This window comes from Pinus tabuliformis, chromosome X (genome assembly GCF_031772625.1).
Source record: "Pinus tabuliformis cultivar Carrire ecotype Pingquan chromosome X, CPIR1, whole genome shotgun sequence".
Lineage (NCBI taxonomy): Eukaryota > Viridiplantae > Streptophyta > Pinopsida > Pinales > Pinaceae > Pinus > Pinus tabuliformis.
In genome coordinates this window covers 1305661563-1305674806 of record NC_142308.1, presented here as the reverse complement: position 1 = coordinate 1305674806, position 13244 = coordinate 1305661563, and positions in this window count along the sequence as shown.

The window sequence follows — 13244 nt, the reverse complement described above, 5'->3', positions numbered from 1 at the left end:
CAAAGAACCCATTATAAAACACAGTCGATGGAAAGAGCCAGGAGGGAGGCAATTTTGGTCACAGCACGCTATTTCGCAGGAGGTCGAGAGCACATGTTGGTCTGTTTTGGACAGTTTACATACTCTAGCCCCTTTTATTGTTGCAGGAAGCTTTGGTGCTACATACCTCTCCATCTCTGGCATTCATTTCAGAGCCATCTTGAAGATTGGAGGTATAAGCCTCGTGTGGACAGTTTGATGAATGTAATTCTGTTCTTTCATGCCATTTAATAAGAAAGGCCTCCCCATTGTTGAGCTGGGCCCGGAGACGTAGTCCGAATTGGACGAACTCCATTATCAAGCCTTGGTGTCTTTCTTTTGTGCCTTTTATGTGTTTACTTCTTCTTTTCATATGTGCACATTTATGTGTTAAGCTGCAATTTTACATGTGATTCTTTTCTATACATCTATAAGCGAAAACATCCTGGATCAAGTGGTATCAGAGCAGAGATTTTTAGATGTGAATTGCATGTTTGCATGCTAACAAGAGGCAGGCTTCAAAGAGGCGAAGGGAATTTAGAACCTTTCGATCTAGAGGCAGGGCATGCACCTCGGAGAAGAAACATGGCTAAAGAGGAAGCTCGTATTGAAGAGGAGCGCAATTTCAGAAAGACTTTCTATTCAATGGCAGAGAATATCAGTCAGCTGGTTATAAGACTGGAAAAAGCAGAAGAGAGGAATCCAGAAGGACAAGGTTCAACACATGGGAATGGTGGAGAAGAACCCCCTCCTTCTCCTTCTGGTGGTGAAGGTTCTTCTTCCCCTCACCACCATAATCAGAGAAATCCAAAGGATGCATCTAAGAAACCTTTTTTTAAATTAGATGTTAAATTTGATCTTCCTGTGTTTAATGGTGAAAGTAATGCAGAAAAGCTTAACAATTGGATCAGGCAGATTGAGGTTTACTGCAGGATTCAGCAAATCGTAGAGGATGAGGTGAAAATCCAGCTGGCCTCTCTACGACTGGGCAGCACAGCTCTCGTTTGGTGGGAGAGAAAATTGCAGAGCAGTAAAAATGTGGGTAAGCTCTTTTCCTCATGGTCTAATTTTACTTCTGCGTTAAAGGAACAGTTTTATCCCTTAGGATACAAACAAAAAGCTTTGATGAATTGGCAATATTTAAGGCAAGGCAAAGGGCAGGATGTTCAGAGTTTTACAGAAGAATTTAGGAAGAAAGCACTGAATTTGGGTATTGCACTTGATACACCTGAAGTTGTAACTAAGTATATTGGCTCACTGCATAGTTATATTCGGCATTCATTATTGTTGTTTGAACCAACCACTATTGACGCAGCTAGTGTGAAAGAAATTCATATTGAGAATAGGGGCAAGAATGAAAGAGAGGATCAGTCCAGAAAGCCACCGTTCAAACCTCCCAATGGAAAATCCAAAGCGAAATGGAAAGGGAAGGAGAAGAAAACAGCAGTAGCCAAAGAGGGAGAGCGGCCTTATTGCAATCATTGCAAGAAAGAAGGCCACGATGATGATCACTGTTGGAAGTAGCACCTAGAAAGGTGTCCAAAGAAGTATGGAGGAAAAGGGAAGCAGAAAACAGTGGCAGTGGAACAGTAAGACCTTGGATCAGATTCGGGAGATGAAGCGATGGTCACAGCACTAGGAACAAAAGGTACCCTTAAACCTCCTGTTGATTCTAAATCACATGAAAGCACCAATTTTGTAGATGGGTCCCTTTCAAATGATAGAAAAAGAATTGAATTATTTCATTTCAGAGTTGTGGTAAACACACCAAGGTTGAAACTCTGTTTGATACTGGGTCTCAAGCAAATTTAATTGCGGAATCCCTAGTAAAGAAGCTTGGCTTAGAGACAAAACCACACCCAAAGCCTTACCAGCTGGGATGGATACATGATAAAGCTAAATTGAATGTAACCCAGTAGTGCAAGGTAAAATTTGTGATTGCATCTAAGCTGGTAGACGAAGTAGAGATGAATGTTATACGGCTGCATATCTGTGGCATGGTATTAGGGAGCCCATACTTGTATGACAGAAAAGCAGTCTTTTTCTGCCATGAGAATAAATACCACATCACCAAGGATGGGGTAGAATACATAGTGCGGGCTCATCAAAATAAGATTAATGCCAGCCTCATAAGCATTGGGCAGATGAAACGACTGGTGAATTCCAGTAAAACATGCATGCTTATGGTCGTAAGGGAGAAGGAGGTTGAATTCGCTGACACGTTCTAGGGTTGCGATGGGAAGCATAAATAGGAATTAATGCAACTGATTTCTGACTATACTGAACTGTTTCAGGAGCCGAAGGGACTAGCTTCGAAGAGGGAAATCCAACTATTGCATGACACCCCTCTAGCAAACATCGACATGTACAGGATGTCGGCGGTCGAAATGGAGGAGATCAAGCGGCAAGGGCAAGAACTATTGGACCAAGGCGTAATCAGGCCGAGCTCCTCCCATGTGGTTTGCCGATCGTTCTAGTGCCAAAGAAAGATGGCAGCTGGAGGATGTGCGTGGACTACCGCGCGCTTAACAAAATATCAGTGAAAAATCGCTATCCCCTCCCACACATAGATGATTTATTGGATCAATTAAAAAATGTTGTATATTTCACAAACTTGGATTTGCGCAGTGGCTATCACCAAGTCCGAATTGTGGAGCAGGACATGTGGAAAACCGCTTTCAAAACTAAGCAGGGGATATTCGAATGGATGGTGATGCCATTCGGTCTTTGCAACACTCCAGCCACCTTTATGCAGGTTATGAATAATATCTTTCAACCTTTCATTGATGAGTTTGTTCTTGTGTATTTAGATGATATACTAGTTTTTAGTAAAAATTGGTTTGAACATGTGAGTCATGTAAAGAAAGTGCTTGATGTGTTGAAGAAAGAAAAACTCTTTGTAAAATTGTCAAAGTGTGAGTTCGGAAAAACCTCTTTGGGTTACCTAGGTCATGTTGTTGGTCATGGTCAGTTAAAAATTGATCCCGCTAAAGTTGAAGCAATTGTAAATTGGCCTAAGCCTACTAGTGTAACTGAGGTCCATAGCTTTATAGGTGCAGTCTAGTATTGGAGGAGATTTATTGCTAATTTCTCTGTTATTGCAGCACCTTTGCACACATTGACAAGTGTGAAACAGGTCTTCCAATGGGGAGGAAGACAGCAGAAGTCCTTCGAGACATTGAAGGAAAAGATTAGCATCGCGCTAGTCTTAGCCTTACCCGATCTCCAACAACCATTTGAGATCGAAACCGATGCCAGCGGTTATGCCATGTGAGCTGTACTGATGCAGCAAAAGAAGCCGATTTGTTACCATTCTGAGAAGTTTTCTCAAGTTGTGATAAACTATCAAACCTATGACAAGGAGCTTTATGCCTTGGTGCAGAGTGTGGAAAAGTGGAAACACTACCTAATCGGCAAGGAGACCATCATCCATACAGATCATCAGCCCTTGCAGTACCTTTAGTCACAAACCAAGTTGCAATAAACTCGTCATTTTAAGTGGATGGGCTTTCTTCAATAGTTTCATCTGGTAATAAAGTATAAGAAGGGCACTAGCAATAAAGTGGCCGATATGCTATGTCGCCCTCATATTTCTGCTTCTGTTATTTTGCATAATGCCTCGTTATCTTTTGAAAGTTATGCTGAACAATATGCTAACGATTATGACTTTAAGGAGGTTTACGCAAAACTAACCCATGGTTCACAGGTGGACAACTATCACTTGCAAGGGAAATTGTTGTATCACCTTGGTAAATTGTGTATTCCCACAGGAGAAAGAGTGCATGTAATTCGAGAGGCCCACACCTCTCTTGTGTCTAGACACTTTGGTGTCGAGAAGACTTTATGTCATGTACAAAGATTTTGATTTTGGCCTCATATGAAAAACATTGTGACTCGCTATGTAAAGGGTTGTGTGATGTGTTTTGTTTCAAAGCCCTCTAATAGAAAACTTGGGCTCTGCACACCACTCCCTATTCCGAGTCGTCCATGGGAAAGTGTGTCAATGGACTTTGTAGGAGGTTTACCTTTGTCTAGGAAGAGTCACGACTATTTGTATGTCGTCGTTGATCGTTTCAGCAAAATGTGTATTCTTATGCCTTGCAAAAAGTAGATTACTGCAGAGCACACTACTTCTCTTTTCTTTCAACATGTTTGGGTCCACTGTGGATTACCCACATCAATTGTGTCAGATCGAGACTCTCGCTTTCTTGGGGAGTTCTGGACCAGCTTATGGAGGATGATGGACACCAAACTGAAAAGAAGCACGTCATTTCACCCGCATATCGACGAGTAAACAGAAGTTGTTAACCGTATCATGGTACACTTATTACGAGGCTATTGTGGGAAACATCCCAAGTTGTGGGATGAACATCTCCCCTATATACAACATTCCTACAACCGAGCAGTGCATTCATCGACGTAGCATTCACCATTTGAGACATGCTTTGGTTACCTGCCAAAATACCCTTTTGATATGGTCTTTGGAAGGGAGGATGGCTCCAGTGGACATAAATAAAGACAAAGCTCAGTAGTTCATTCAGCGAATCTAATTGATTCACCAAGCAGTGCAAGAGCAGTTGGAAAAAATTCAAGCCTGTTATAAGGCTCGACATGATAAACACCGAGTCGACCATCAATTCCAAGTGGGCGACAAGGTGTGGTTCCACATTAGCAAAGACAGGATGAAGGTGTTAGCGCTTGAAATTTCACCTCAGGCTGAGAAAGGTAAACCTCAAGGCAACATCAAACCACTTAGCCTCGTAGCTAGCCCTACGGGGTAGGAGAGGGCTCTCTCCGGTCTATCTGGGTCAAAATCTTCAATGGGCGAGATAACCAATAGGGTAACACTGATTTTAGGCTAGTAAACTGATCAAAAGGGTTGATTTGGGATTTTTAGGGTTTTTGGTGGCAAATTGAGGAGGTGACAATTTTGGGTGCGGGGATTGGACACAGTTTCTGCAGGGGGTTCTTTGGGGCGAGGTAGGAGACAGTATTGATGCCTTTGATTGAGGTGGATGATTAAGAATGACAGATGAGGAGTTAAGGAGAGCAAACAATAACTTTGAATTCTCCTTAAACAGTAGAAAACATTGAAATTAAACAAACTTAAAAGCAGAGCATGACAGTCATGAGTTCTACTTTAACACTTCATTTGCTTAATGTGCAAAAGGAAAAGAAAGGAAATGATTCACATAACACACTTACAAGTACATAGAGAAACACACCATCAATACATGTAACCACAAGAATCCCAAAAAGGACTGCAAAACCCTGGTCTTCCTTAGCCAAAAATTGCAGAGATACAGTGAATAATACAATGATAGCTTCTCCCTCAAGAGTCCAACCATGAAAATGAGCAAGAGAGTACATAATATAGATCATCTAACATCTTTCCTTGCCTCTAGGGGTCGAGCTCACTATCCTAGGAGCTGTTTCAACCACTTCTAAACTAAGCACTAAAAACTAGGCAGTCAAAACAACTTGCCTCTATAAGCTAGGAAACCAATTCATTCATTTAATTTTCACCTATTTCATGAATGAATCTTATAGAAGAGATACATAAGTGTAAAAGTGTCATAAAATTACATTTTTTACATCAAGGAGGATGACAATCCATTCCAAAAAATCAAACACAGTCAAAACTGCGTTTTGCGGAGCTGTACACTGAAATTTTGAGAAATTTGCCTGATGGGTCGCGCGCCATTTCCTGACGGGTCGCGCGCCTTTGAGGGAACTTTTGGGGAATTTCTAGGTGTCCAAATGAGGCAAGAGTAGGCTTGTTGGAAAGGTCTGTGAGTCTACTTTCCAACCCAACTGGAATTTCTGAATTTGGTGGTCATTTGCCCCTCCAAAATTGCAATCTCCCAAGACTTCTTTCTGTGTGTCAAAAATGTGGCAGAAAGTCATTTTTTGCTTGTTTTTTTACTTTCAGGAGGCCCAAAACTTCATAAAATCTCTTGGAAATGGGTGAGCATGTGTAAATTTTCATGCCAAATCCAGAAACGTTGATTTTTTTGAAAATAGAGTTGCCAAGTGAAAGGGTCGCGCGGGGGGTGAGACCCGTCAAGCGGAAAAACCTGTTTTTTGCCTTAAAAACCAAAAATCACCCAAAATGCTCAAAATTTCTTGGAATTTGTGCTGGGGCTGAGCTATTTAGTGCCATGCTCCTTCAAGGAAGCCTCGGCCAAGATGTGGAGGGGATCGGGCCTTTTTCTCCGTTTTTGTGCTTTGACCAACTGCCTTGGATCTGGCGATTGCAATTTTGACATTTCTCTAAAACCATGACACCTGTGCAAAAAGTGAAGGAGGTTTTTCTTCTTTGGAATGTTATGGAAAAAAACCTCTCTCAGTTTTCCAAAATTCATCTTTTATTGCTCTGGAACATCATTTGAGTGCGACTTGTCCCGATGTGTGAAACAAGGAATTTTGTCGAAATGGAGCGAAATGAAGGGGATAGGGGGCTTCTAAATTCTTGGGGAAATTTTTGGGAGTGGGGAGGGATGTTAGGAAGTAGGGGAAAGTGGAATCTCAGAGATTGAGTGAGGGGAAGGGGTCCAAAAGGGCAAAACACAGGCCCAACCTAGAAAATTGCCAGGTTGTAGCTAGAAACTAGGGTTTGGGCGAAAATGAGGAATTTGGGGGATATCAGTGATGGGAAGCATTTGATAAGGTACATGAAGGATAGGGGAAGGTGTATGAACATCTGGATACAAGTTTTGCCAATGATTTGACCGTCCAAGAGAAATTAGCTTTCAAAACCCTAGGAGAAGGAAATGACCTTGCCTAGGTGCCACTGAAGCATGAACAAGATGTAAAATGACTCATTAGACACTGACATGATAATGAAAACCCTATGAATGATGATAGACTCAGCTGAATGATGATATGGACCGACATTTTGACAACTTTAGAAGGAGTGAAAGCAAACCCTAGACCTAATGCCTAGTGACCAAATTTTGCTTGAAAACTCTTTGAAATGACAAAATTTGACCTTGACACTCTGAGATCACTTTGTAAGAGCATATTTGATCACTGGAGGAAGGATGGAAAGACTTACACTAACATTGGCTCCAATGGGGATGGTAGCTCCTTGGAGGTGCCAAGAACAACAGATCTCTGTAAGAGCTAGACAGTGCCTTCATCCATTAGGCAATGGAGTCAAAAACTCAAGCTGAAATGCATGACTGAAAAATGATGACTCGGATGACACAAATTGACTCTCACTCAACTAAAAACTGACTCAATACTTAAACACAACCGACAAACTAGAAATGATGCTCAAAGTGGAGCTTATTCATCAAAACCTACTCTAACAGTTTCATTCATCACCTGATCAAGTGAAATGAAACAACCAATGCAACCAAGTAAGTATCTCGTCTGCTGGTTGAATTCTCCACAAGTGCTCACTTATGGACAACAAGAGAGAACTATTGAAAGGCAACTCCCATGACAACTTGGAAACAGATCCGTTGAATGATATGAATTCTTTATCCGCCTCCAAAAACACTGCATAAGGATCTTGAAATTCAAGCACACTAGAACTTTGCTCATCCAATGAATTACTTCTCTTTTCCTCATACCATGAATGCAAATTTTGATCTGAGCCTTGTGACAAGATCTCTGCTGAAAATGAGAAAGAAACCAGCTACCGGATCAAATTCATATCAGCACATGTTTCAAGCTCACATGTAGTCAATGGAGAAAAATTTTGACTGCAAACCTCATCCAAAACATCAGCTATTGGATCATCAAAAACTTGAAAAGACTGTTGCAATCCCATTTCTATTGGTTCCATTGTGATTACATGATTGCCTACATGCTGCTCATTCTTCACTGAAGATGGACTATGCAAATTTCCCTTCAAATACTGAAATGATTCAAAACAGAATGGTAGGGAACCTTCTTGTATCATTTGATCAAATATGTCAGCTTCCATGCCTTTATCTGCAACTTGACAACCAATGGCATTTGGGGGCTGCAAATCTGAATATGAGAAGTCTTGAACAAAATTTTCATTGCTCTCAAGATGGTCTAGATCAAGACTTGTTGGCAGCTGATTTCTAAGTTCATGGAAGTTGTCTCTAATGAACTGACATGAATCAAAACAAAAAGGTAAAGATCCTTCAATTACTTCAAAATTTGCTGCACTTTCCTCATCACTGTCATAGCTGATATGTGATGGCCGAACATTGTACTCGAGCTGCTGTAAGTGAACTTCTTCCTCCCACAAACTAGCTGTTGATTCGTCTACAAGATTAGCTTTTGTTTGGAGAACATAATCATCATCATACTGATCAAACTGAGGCAAATCATCGGTATAAAACATATCATCAAGCATGCAGGTCATATCAACAGTTCTTTCTTTGCCTAGGTGATCTACGAAACAATCATTATCAAATCTATGACAACTAGGATCAGAAACAAAATGTTTTGGGTCAGCAACTTGTTCTTCTTCAATCAGCGAGCCATGAGCTTGAACATCATAATCATTCCTTGGGGTGATCTTGTCCATCATCTTTTCTACTGCACTTACCAAAATGTCAAGCTTTACCTCTAGAGATGTCGATTCGGCCGGATCTATGTTTTTCATCTCTTCTTCCTTCATCCTTGCCCTTCGAATCAGCAGATGCGCCTCTACATTTACTACACTATTTTGCATCTCATGAAGTGTTGTAATATCCCTTTCTCTCAGCTGAAACTCCATCTCCGGATCAAAGGCACCCGGATAATGTAAGAGAGCAGATTTAGGAGAAGGTCTTATATCAACTGGCATCGAATAATAAACTTGGTTAAATCTGGCTGAAAATTGTTGTACTGTCTCCCCTGGCAATATTTTCAGCTGGTTATACTCTTCTACAATCAAGAGAAGGTTCTGTCCGATCATCCACCTGTCGAGAAAAACTTTGACGAACTGCTGGAAATCTGAGATGCTTGCATCAGGCGGGGCTTTGAACCAACTCTTCACTTTGGCTTGCAAAGAAAGAGCAAAAAGCCTTATACTAACATCTTCTTCATCAACTTCAAAAAGATCTAGAAATTTCTCAAAATTCTGCACATGTTGCTCAGCGTTGACATTCTTACTTTCACCATCAAACCTCGGCAAGTATAGATCATAGTTTTTGGGGAAAGCATGGAGAACAAAAGGTACAACAAGGGGTTTATACCGATCTGGAATTTTACAAGGTGTAGGGGTATGTACAGTAGGTATAGAACCTGTCTTGGTCTCTTGAGCTTCATCAATTTGAATATGGTCAACACAAAATTCGGAAAAAGGAACCCAATCAAGCTCAAAGGCATGCAAATCTTTGGTATTCACAATCTTCAAAGGGAAAGAATCAACTGCAGGCCGAGGATCTTTTCTCAAGCATAGTATACTTTGCAAAGCCTTCTTGACATTCTTGGAAAAAGAGAAGAAATAATTTATGACAAAGAACAAAATGTCTTGGATGAAATTCCAACTTGAATACATGATCTGTCCATATTGTCCTTTCATGTTTTTGCTGGTCGGGATCATCCTCCAGTGGAGTCTTTGGATCTGATCTCAAAATTTAGAGTCGCCAGGTGAATGATTTCAGCCTTTCAAGTGTATGATCGTTGTCCACTATCAACAATCAGATCTGAACTTGATACATGTACTGGGGTGAAATGCAAATGAAGTGTTGAATTCACAAGCTCACGGAGATGGACTGAAGCAGCGTTTATCTACTTCCGCTTGTGCAAAGCAAAAGCGTTTCGAAGGCTACTTGGCATAACTTTAGGCTCCGTCTAAGACTTATGAAGCAAACACATCAATCAACAGACAAGTTGTTCTCCCCAGTACGGTCGCCAATATGTTAGCGCTTGAAATTTCACCTCAGGCTGAGAAAGGTAAACCTCAAGGCAACATCAAACCACTTAGCCTCGTAGCTAGCCCTACGGGGCAGGAGAGGGCTCTCTCCGGTCTATCTCGGTCAAAATCTTCAATGGGCGAGATAACCAATAGGGTAATACTGATTTTAGGCTATTAAACTGATCAAAAGGGTTGATTTGGGATTTTTAGGGTTTTTGGTGGCAAATTGAGGAGGTGACAATTTTGGGTGCGGGGATTGGACACAGTTTCTGCAGGGGTTCTTTGGGGCGAGGTAGGAGACAGTATTGATGCCTTTGATTGAGGTGGATGATTAAGAATGACAGATGAGGAGTTAAGGAGAGAAAACAATAACTTTGAATTCTCCTTAAACAGTAGAAAACATTGAAATTAAACAAACTTAAAATCAGAGCATGACAGTCATGAGTTCTACTTTAACACTTCATTTGCTTAATGTGCAGAAGGAAAAGAAAGGAAATGATTCACATAACACACTTACAAGTACATAGAGAAACACACCATCAATACATGTAACCACAAGAATCCCAAAAAGGACTGCAAAACCCTGGTCTTCCTTAGCCAAAAATTGCAGAGATACAGTGAATAATACAATGATAGCTTCTCCCTCAAGAGTCCAACCATGAAAATGAGCAAGAGAGTACATAATATAGATCATCTAACATCTTTCCATGCCTCTAGGGGTCGAGCTCACTATCCTAGGAGCTGTTTCAACCACTTCTAAACTAAGCACTAAAAACTAGGCACTCAAAACAACTTGCCTCTATAAGCTAGGAAACCAATTCATTCATTTAATTGTCACCTATTTCATGAATGAATCTTCTAGAAGAGATACATAAGTGTAAAAATGTCATAAAATTACATTTTTTACATCAAGGAGGATGACAATCCATTCCAAAAAATCAAACACAGTCAAAACTGCGTTTTGCTGAGCTGTACACTGAAATTTTGAGAAATTTGCCTGATGGGTCGCGCGCCATTTCCTGACGGGTCGCGCGCCTTTGAGGGAACTTTTGGGGCACTTCTAGGTGTCCAAATGAGGCAAGAGTAGGCTTGTTGGAAAGTTCTGTGAGTCTACTTTCCAACCCAACTAGAATTTCTGAATTTGGTGGTCATTTACCCCTCCAAAATTGCAATCTCCCAAGACTGCTTTCTGTGTGTCAAAAATGTAGCAGAAAGTCATTTTTTGCTTGTTTTTTGACTTTCAGGAGGCCCAAAACTTCATAAAATCTCTTGGAAATGGGTGAGCATGTGTAACTTTTCATGCCAAATCCAGAAATGCTGAGTTTTTTGAAAATAGAGTTGCCAAGTGAAAGGGTCGGGCAGGGGGTGAGACTCGTCAAGCGGAAAAACCTGTTTTTTGCCTTAAAAACCAAAAATCACCCAAAATGCTCAAAATTTCTTGGAATTTGTGCTGGGGCTGAGCTATTTAGTGCCATGCTCCTTCAAGGAAGCCTCGGCCAAGATGTGGAGGGGATCGGGCCTTTTTCTCCGTTTTTGTGCTTTGACCAACCGCCTTGGATCTGGCGATTGCAATTTTGACATTTCTCTAAAACCATGACACCTGTGCAAAAAGTGAAGGTGTTTTTTCTTCTTTGGCATGTTACAGACAAAAACCTCTCTCAGTTTTCCAAAATTCATCTTTTATTGCTCTGGAACATCATTTGAGTGCGACTTGTCCCGATGTGTGAAACAAGGAATTTTGTCGAAATGGAGCGAAATGAAAGGGATAGGGGGCTTCTAAATTCTTGGGGAAATTTTTGGGAGTGGGGAGGGATGTTAGGAAGCAGGGGAAAGTGGAATCTCAGAGATTGAGTGAGGGGAAGGGGTCCAAAAGGGCAAAACACAGGCCCAACCTAGAAAATTGCCAGGTTGTAGCTAGAAACTAGGGTTTGGGCGAAAATGAGGAATTTGGGGGATATCAGTGATGGGAAGCATTTGATAAGGTACATGAAGGATAGGGGAAGGTGTATGAACATCTGGATACAAGTTTTGCCAATGATTTGACTGTCCAAGAGAAATTAGCTTTCAAAACCCTAGGAGAAGGAAATGACCTTGCTTAGGTGCCACTGAAGCATGAACAAGATGTAAAATGACTCATTAGACACTGACATGATAATGACAACCCTATGAATGATGATAGACTCAGCTGAATGATGATATGGACCGACATTTTGACAACTTTAGAAGGAGTGAAAGCAAACCCTAGACCTAATGCCTAGTGACCAAATTTTGCTTGAAAACTCTTTGAAATGACAAAATTTGACCTTGACACTCTGAGATAACTTTGTAAGAGCATATTTGATCATTGGAGGAAGGCTGGAAAGATTGACACTAACAGAAGGGAGAAGGAAAGAAGTTGTGACCAATCCGGTATGGACCATTCACCATATTGGAGAAGATTGGGAACAATGCCTTTCGTCTTGACTTGCCGGTATATATGCAGATGTACTCAGTAGTGAATGTGGAGAACCTGAAGCTGTATGAACCACCTTTGATCATGGACACTGATGAGGTGGGCACAGTTCCTACCGTCGATGATTTTGCACCTAAATATCTTGATGAGTTACCCGAAGACATCATCCTCGACAGAAGAACTAGGACTTCACAGCGAGGAGATGTAGAATACCTTCGAGTTGGATTCAAGGGAATGCATCCCAGCAAGGCCAGATGGCTGGAGAAAGAGAAAGTGAGGGAACAATTCCCTCACTTGCCAATTGACTAATGAAAAGCTTTTGGTGGTCCAAAAGCTCCTCAATGGGGAGGATTGATCCAGGTGGATCTTCAGATACAATGGCATGGGAAAACTCAGAAATTAAAGTGAGCATAATCAAGTCAACTCAAGACTAGAGCAGAGATCTCATCTCCTTGATTCCAACGGCGCAAACGGTACTTCAATCCGAGTTCGGATGATGGAGTTATTGCTAAAAGAAGGATGCTCTTATCCTTAAGAAAATGAGGATTTTCCTTTTAAAATGGGTCTTAAGCCTTTAAGGCCAAATCGCAATCGGAGGTCGCATAGAGGTGGACTTAAGCAAGGAGTAGTGGAACCCTCGATCACCGATCTCCGATCAGATCGGATTGGTGGATCGGAGGTAACCGATTGGAGGTCTTACATATGTATATCGGCGGTGGCAGGTTGCGATCGGCAATTAATCGGATCGGCGGAACTATTATTGGACACCCGGGGCGATATATGTGTGGGGTGCCGACGTGATCGGCCGACGCTGATATCAGCGATCGGCGGTCAGTCATTCTCGAGAACCAAGACTGGACATCCCTCAATATGCTGATTTGCGACCTGAGCGCGGACCCAAAATGGATTATATGCCCGATTTGATGTTTGTTGAAGTCCAATAAA